Below are 8,436 nucleotides of genomic sequence, written 5' to 3'. Positions count from 1 at the left end.
TTCAATCTCATTGCTTGTTATTGGTCTGTTCCAGTTTTCTTTCTCTTCCTGGTTCAGTCTAAGTAGTTTCTGTGTGTCCAGAAACTTATCCATATCTTCCAGGTTTTCATATTCGTTGTCATACAGTTGTTTATAATACTCTCTATTGATTCTTCATATATTTTGAGGTATCAGTTGCTATGTCTCCCTTTTCATTTCTGATTTTTGCTATTTGGGTCTTCTCTCTTCCATTTTTGGTTAACTTAGCTAATGGTTTGTCTATTTTATTTGTCTTCTCAAAAAAAATTTTGTTTTGTTAATCTTCTCTATTACTTTTAGGGTCTCTATTTCTCTATTTCATTTAGTTCTGCTCTGATCTTAATTATTTCTTTCCATCTGCTACCTTTAAGATCGGATTGTAGTTGTTTTTTCTATTTCTTTGAGGTGTAGCATTAAGTTGTTGATTTGAAATCTTTCCATTCCTTTGTTGTGTTTATTGCAATAAATTTCTCTCTTCGTAATGCTTTTGCAGTATCTCACAGGTTTTGGTATGATGTGTCATTATTTTCATTAATTTCAAGAAATTTTTTCATTTCTTGTTTAATTTCTTCTCGGGCCCATAGGTCATTCAGGAGCCTACTATTTTGTTTCCATGTATCTGTATAGTTTCCTAAGTTTTGCTTATTATTAATTTCCAGTTTTAGCCCATTGTGTCCTGAAAAGATACTTCAAGTGATTTCAATTTTTTTAAAAATTTGCTGAGACTAGATTTGTGACCTAATATGTGGTCTATCCTGGAGAATGTTCAATGTGCTGATGAGAAGAAAGTACAATCCTCTGTTGTTGGCTGAAATATTCTGTACATATCTGCCAGGTCTGGTGGTCTAAGGTGTAGTTTAAATCCTGTGTCTTTTTGTTGATTTATTACCTGGAATATCTGGCCCATACTGAGAGAGGGGTGTTCTGGTCAATACACTATTAATGTATTAAGGCCTATTTTCTTTTTTTTTTTTTTTTTGGTCTAAGAGTGTTTGCTTTATATATCTGCATGCTCCAGTGTTCATATTTTGGCTGTGTTCATATTTATGATTCTTATGTCTTCTGTCTGGATAGATCCTTTTGTCATTATATGGTGGCCTTCTTTGTCTCTTTTTATGTTTTTTGGTTTAAAGTCTATTTTATCCAGTGTAAGAATAGCTACTCCTGCTTGTTTTGAGTTTCCATTTGCATGGTACATCTTTCTCCATCTCTTCACTCTTAGTCTGTGTGTCTCTTTACAGGTGAAGCAGGTCTCTTGAAGACGGCATATAGTTGTCAATTAGTCTGCGTCTTTTGAATGGGGAGCTGAATCTATCCACATTTAGGGTAGTCATTGACAGGTATTGTTTAATTCCACCCATTTAATTGCTTTTTGTTTAGATGATTTAAATATCTTTTGATCATTACTTCCCCTTTATTCCTCCTCTTCAATGTTAGTTGGAAATTTAAGGTGCCATGATTTAGCTTCTTTCTCTCTCTCACTGGCATTTTTGTTTTAATGGTGGGTTTTGCTCTTTCTTGTATATTCATGATACTGATCATAATCATTCGGATTCCAGATGAAGGACTCCCTTGAGAATTTCTTGCAGGGCTAGTCATGTGGTGGTGAACTCTCACAATTTTTTTCTGTGAAATACACGATTTCTCCCTCATTTCTGAAGGAAATCCTTGCTAAGTAAAGAATTCTTGGCTAGCAGCTTTTTTCTTTTAGTGTTTTGAATATATCATTGCACTTTCTTCTGGCCTGTAGGATTTCATTAGAGAAGACTGCTGCTAGTCTCATGGGGGTTCCCTTAGAGCTGACTTGATGCTTTTCTCTTGCTGCTTTTCAAATTCTCTCTTTGTCGTTGAGTTTTGTAAATTTTACGGTAATGTTTCCTGAGGAGGATCTTTTGGGGTTGAATATGTTTGGGGACCTTTAGCTTCCTGGATCTGAAGGTCCATATCTCTCCCTACACTTGGGAAGTTTTCTGTTACTACTTCCTTGAATAAGTTTTCAATACCTTTTCCTTCCCCCCCCACCCCCAATTCTGGAAAACCACAATTTGGTTGTTAGTGTGGTTGAGGTTGTCTGCTATCTCTCTTAGATTTTCTTCATTATTTTTAATTATTTTTTCCTTTATTTTCTCTGCCTGAGTTATTTCAAAAAGACCATCTTTGAGATCAGAAATTCATTCTTCTGCTTGTTCTAGCCTGCTGCTCAAGCTTTCTGATGTGTTTTTTTTTTTTTTTTTTTCATTGAGTGGAATTTTCATTTCTAGGAGTCCTGCCACACTCTTTTTTAAGGTATCAATCTCTCTGTAAATTTCCCCCTTCGTATTCTGGATATTTTGACTTGTTTCCTTGTGTTCTCTAATTACGTCTTCCTTTATCTCTTTGAGTTTTCTTAAGATCATTGCTCTGAATCCCTTTTCAAACATTTCAGGGATACCCTGTTCTACAGGGTCAGAAATTTGAGCATTACTCTACTCCTTCAGTGCTGTCATATCTTCTTGTGTTTGTACTTCTAGTATTTTTTCACTGATGTTTGGTCACCTGGTAGAGGACTTGCTTCTTCTATTTCCTGGGGGTTGGGTATCAGGATAAAGGTTTCTTCATATATTTGCAGGTGCTACTGGTGACTCTTCTTATATCAGTGTAGTCAAGTGAGTGGCAGGTTGCCTGTACAGTGGTCCTGGCTGCTACTGTGATGATGAACTGTTCTTGCAGTGATAGTATGTGTGGCAGTAGCTATATTACACCACCTTGTCTCCTATTCCTGAATCCATGGCCATAGATTGAGCCCCAGTGCCACACAGGTCTCAGCTCACCTCAGCACCTGCTGGGTCTGTGGGTGCTTCCCTGAGGGGCCTTAGACTGAGCCCCCAGTGCCATGTGTGTCTTGGTTCACCTCGGCACCTGCTGGGCCTATGGGCACTTCCCTCCAGGTCCTAAGACTGAGACCAAGTGCTGCATGAGTTTGAGCTCACCTCAGCAACTGCTGTGGCTGTGGGTGCTTTCCTCCAGGGTTTAAGACTGAGCCCCAATGTCACACGGGTCTCAGCTCACCTCAGCGGCTGCTGTGGCTGTGGGCACTTCCCTCCCCTCTGGACCTTAGACTCTGTAACCTACTCTTGTTTCAAATAGCCAAGACTCAACCAGTCAGGCAGCCAACTGTTCAAACAAGGCTCAAATAAGGCAAACGCCAATCTATAACGAATCTAGCTGTTTCTGTAATGAATCTAGCTGCTTCTGTAACTCACTTTTTCTGTCTATAAATGAGATCCAAACCTGCACCTGTCCAATGGTCACTCTGAAAATATTCTTGTTCTGGGGCTCATTCATTCACAAATTAATCTTTGCTCAATTAAGCTCTGTTAAATTTACTTTGTATCAACTTTTTCTTTTACACCGAGTGGGTGCCTCAGGGAACACCAATCCTGTGTGCCAACGCTGGTGTTACTGCAGGCCTAAACCTTAGCCCTGGAGAGGTCCACTCACTGACAAAGCTGGTGCCCAGGTGAGTGCCAGTCCCATGCATTGGCCCCAATGCTGCCGAAGACCCACACCCAAGACCCAGAGGGCCACCCACCAACCGAGTGGGTGCCCTGGTGAGCACCGTACTGCACACTGATCCCAGTGCTGCCAAAGCCCCACTCCTGAGCCCTACAGAGGCCCACTCACTGACCAAACAGGAGCTGAGACAGCTCACCACACACTCAACTGCATTGATACATTAAGAGTCACAAACAGAGCCTACAAAAAGAGGAGGAAGTCTTTCCCTTCATCGCCCACTCCAGAGTAATAGAAGAAACAAGTGTCCTTCCAGATGGCCAAACATCAGTGTAAAAATACTAGACCTACAAATATACAAGAAGATATCACACCACCAAAGGAATAAGGTTATTCTCAACTACCAGACCTCATACAGCAGGAAGCCATTGAGATGTCTGAAAGGAATTACCAACACTGACCTTAAGAAAACTCTAAGAGATAAGAGAAGAATCAAATAGACAACACAATGAAACAAGAAAAAATATCAGGGATACTAAGGAGGAAATTTTCAAAAGGATTAATAACTTTAAAAAGACTGCAGGAGCCCAGCCCAGGAGACCCAAGTGGCAAGATGTTCCACCCCACCCCCCTGGACCTGGAGGGAGACACCAGGTCCCCGAGGCACACCCTGCTGAGAGGTGAGCCCAGCCCAGGACACCCAAGTAGTGGAGCAGCCCACCCCTCCGCCTGGACCCAGAGTGAGATGTCAGGTCCCCCTGGCACACCCTGCCGAGAGGTGAGTCATATGGCTCATTCTGAGATCACAGATTCTAGAACAGGACCCAAGGTGATGTAATAGCCACTACCACACCTACTCTCAAACAAGGACCATGCACCACCACAGTAGCAGCCAAGGCCACTCTACAGGCAACCTATGGCTCACTCGACTACACTGATAGAACAAGAGTCACCAGTAAAGCATGCAAATAGAAGAAGAAATCTTGACCTTCATAGCCAACCTCAGTGTACTAGAAGAAGCAAACCCTCTACCGAATGACTAAACATCAATGAAAAAATACAACAACTACTTATAAACAAGAGGTATGACACCACCAAAGGAATATAGCAATGCTGAAATTTCAGACTCCATGGAACAGGGAATCCTTGAAATGTCTGAAAAAGAATTCAGAGTAATGATCTTATGAAAACTTGAATAAAAGAAGACTCCATTGGAGAACACAATGAAATAAGACAAAATATCCAGAACATGAAGGAGGAAATCTACAGAGATTAATACCTTAAAAAAGAGTGTAGCAGAACTCCTAGAAAAGAAAGATTCACTCAATGAAATAGAAAACACAGCAGAGAGCTTGAGAATTAGGGTAGAGCAAGCAGATGAAAGAATATCAGATCTCAAAGATGGTCTTTTTAAAATAACCCAGGCAGACAAAATAAAGGAAAAAAGAATTAAAAATAATGAAGAAAAGCTAAGAGAGATATCAGATAACCTCAAGCACTCTAACATCTAAATTGTGGGTATTCCAGAAGGGGAAGAAAAGGGAAAAGGTATTGAAAACCTATTCAAGGAAATAGTAACAGAAAACTTCCCAAGTGTAGGGAGAGATACAGACCTTCAGATCCAGGAAGCTCAAAGGTCCCCAAACATATTCAACCCAAAAAGATCTTCCCCAAGACACATTATAGTAAAATTTTCAGAACTCAAAGACAAAGAGAGAATTCTAAAAACAGCAAGAGAAAAGCATCAAGTCACCTTTAGGGGAGCCCCCATCAGATTAACAGCAGATTTCTCAACCAAAACCCTACAAACCAGAAGAAAGTGAGATGATATATTCAAAATACTAAAAGAAAAAAAGTTGCTAGCCAAGAATTCTCTACCCATTGGTAGAGAATTGGCTATCCTTCCAAAATGAAGAACAAATAGTATATTTCTCAGACAAACAAAAAAGTCAGGAGTTCACTACTACCCAACCAGCCTTACAAGAAATTCTCAAAGGAGTACTGGGTCTGGCACCTGAAAAACAACCATCACTACCATGAATACTCAAAATAGAACAAAACCCCACTAGTAAAATAAAATGTGAACAATAAAGAGAGGGAAAAAGTTTATCCACTATTCCAAGGAACCAACAAACACAGAAGACAATCAGTAAATCAGAATTAAAGGAACAAAAGATATTTAAAACATCCAAACAAAAATCAGCATAATGCTAGGAGTAAATCAATAATAACTCTTAATGTAAAAGGTTTGAATCCCCAATTCAAAAGACACAGACTGACTGATTGGATTAAAAAGATAGACCCAACAGTATGCTGCCTTCAGGAGACTCACCTCACCTGTAAAGACACACATAGACTAAGAATGAAAGAATGTAAAAACATATACCATGCAAATAAAAATGAAAAATGAGCTAGAGTAGCTATTTTTATATCAGATAGACTTTAAACCAAAAACCATAAAAACGATAAAGAAGGCCACTATATAATGATAAAGGGATCTATCTAAGAAGAAGACATAGCAATCATAAATATTTATGCACCCAACATCAGAGCACTCAGATTTATAACACAAAAACTGTTAAACCTAAAAAAAGAGATAGACTATAATACCATAATAGCTGGGGATCTGAACACCCAACTCTCAACATTGGAAAGATCATCTATGCAAAAAATCAACAGAAACACAAGACCTGAACAACACTTGAGACCAATTGGACTTGGCACATATATACAGAACATTTCGTCCAACAACTTCAGAATATTCATTCTTTTCATCAGCACATGGAACATTCTCCAGGATAGACCACATGTTAGGTCACAAATCAAGTCTCAACAAATTCAAAACCATTAGAATTGTTCCATGTATTTTTTCAAACCACACAGATTAAAACTAGAAATCAATAACACGTGAAACTCTAGAAACTATACAAATGCATGGAAATTAAACAACATTCTACTTAATGACACATGAGTCCAAGAATAAATTAAACAAGAAACCAAAAAATTTATTGAAAATAATGACACATCATATCAAAACCTGTGGGATACTGCAAAACCAGTACTAAGGGGGAAACTTACTGCACTAAATGCTCACTTCAGAAGAATGGAGAGATGGCAAGTAAACAACCTAGCACTTTACCTTAGAGAATTAGAAAAACAAGAACGATCCAAACCCAAACTTAGTAGATGGAAAGAAATAATAACAGAGCAGAGCTAAATGAAATAGAAACCCAGAAAATGATACAAGATCAATGAAACAAAATGTTGGGTTTTTGAAAAGATAAATAATAAATAATATTGGCAAACGATTAGCAAGGCTAACTAAAAAAAAGAAGAGAAGGCACAACAAAAATTAGAAATGAAAAAGGTAATATTATACCCAATATCTCAGAAATCTAAGCAATCATTAGAGACTACCATAACCAACTATATGCCAACAAATTTGAAAATCTGTAGAAAATGCATAAATTTTTGGACACACACAAACTACCAAGACTGAGCCAAGAAGACATAGAAAATCTGAACAGACCAATAACAAACAAAGAGATTGAAGCTGTTATCAGGAGTCTCCCAGCAAAGAAAAGCCCAAGACCAGATGGCTTCACTGCACAATTCTACCAAACCTTTAAAGAAGAATTAATACCAATTCTCTACAAACTATTCCAAGAAAATGAAACAGAGGCTATTCTCCCAAGCTCTTACTATGAGGCAAACATCACCCTGATACCAAATCCAAAAAAAGATACAACAAAAAAAGAAAACCACAGACCAATATCTTTGATGAATATAGATGCAAAAATCCTCAGTAAAATACTAGCTCATAGAATACATCAATGCATACATAAAATTATACACCATGATCAAGTGGGATTCATCCCAGGGAATGCAAGTTTGGTTTAACATATGCAAATAAATAAATGTGATACACCACATCAATAAAATCAAAGACAAAAACTATATGATCATCTCTATAGATGCTGAAAAAGCATTTGACAAAATTCAACATTCACTCATGATAAACACTCTCTATAAATTGGGTATAGAATGAAAGTATCTCAACACAATTAAAGCCTTATATGACAAACCCATTGCCAATATCATCCTGAATGCAGAAAAAATGGAAAGCTTTCCCCTTAAGAACAGGAATAAGGCAAGGATGCCCACTCTCACCACTCCTGTTGAACATCATGTTGGAAGTACTAGCCAGAGCAATCAGGGAAGAGAAGAAAATAAAGAGAATCCAGATTTTTGTGCATTGATTTTATATCCTGAAACTTTGCAGATGACATGATCCTATATATTGAACAGCCTAAAGACTCTACAAAAAAATCTCTTAGTGCTAATAAATGATTTCAGCAAAGTTGCAGGATACACAAATCAACACACAAAAATCAGTAGTATTTCTATATTCTAACAATGAACTGGCAGAAAAAGAAATCAAGAAAGCTAGCCCATTTACAATCACCACCAAAAAAATAAAATACTTAGGAATAAATTTAACCAAGGATGTGAAAAATCTCTACAATGAGAAGTTCAAACAACTGTTGAGAGAAATTAAAGAGGACCCAAGAAGATGGAAAGATATCCCATGCTCTTGGATTGGAAGAATTAACATTGTGAAAATATCCATATTACCCAAAGTGATCTACAGGTTCAGTGCAATCCCCATCAAAATTCCAATAACATTTTTCTCAGAACTGGAAAAAACAATCCTAACATCCATATGGAACTACAAAAGATCATGAATAGCCAAAGCAATCCTGAGCAAAAAAAATAAGCCAGAGACATAACACTACCTGACTTTAAACTATACTACAAAGCTGTAGTAACCAAAATGGCATGGTACTGGTATAAAATCAGACACACAGACCAATAGAACAGAATAGGCAATACAGAAATCAAACCATGCACCTACAGCCCTCTGAT

The sequence above is a fragment of the Galeopterus variegatus genome, unplaced genomic scaffold (genome assembly GCF_000696425.1).
Source record: "Galeopterus variegatus unplaced genomic scaffold, G_variegatus-3.0.2 Scaffold9957, whole genome shotgun sequence".
Lineage (NCBI taxonomy): Eukaryota > Metazoa > Chordata > Mammalia > Dermoptera > Cynocephalidae > Galeopterus > Galeopterus variegatus.
This window is presented reverse-complemented; position numbering follows the sequence as displayed.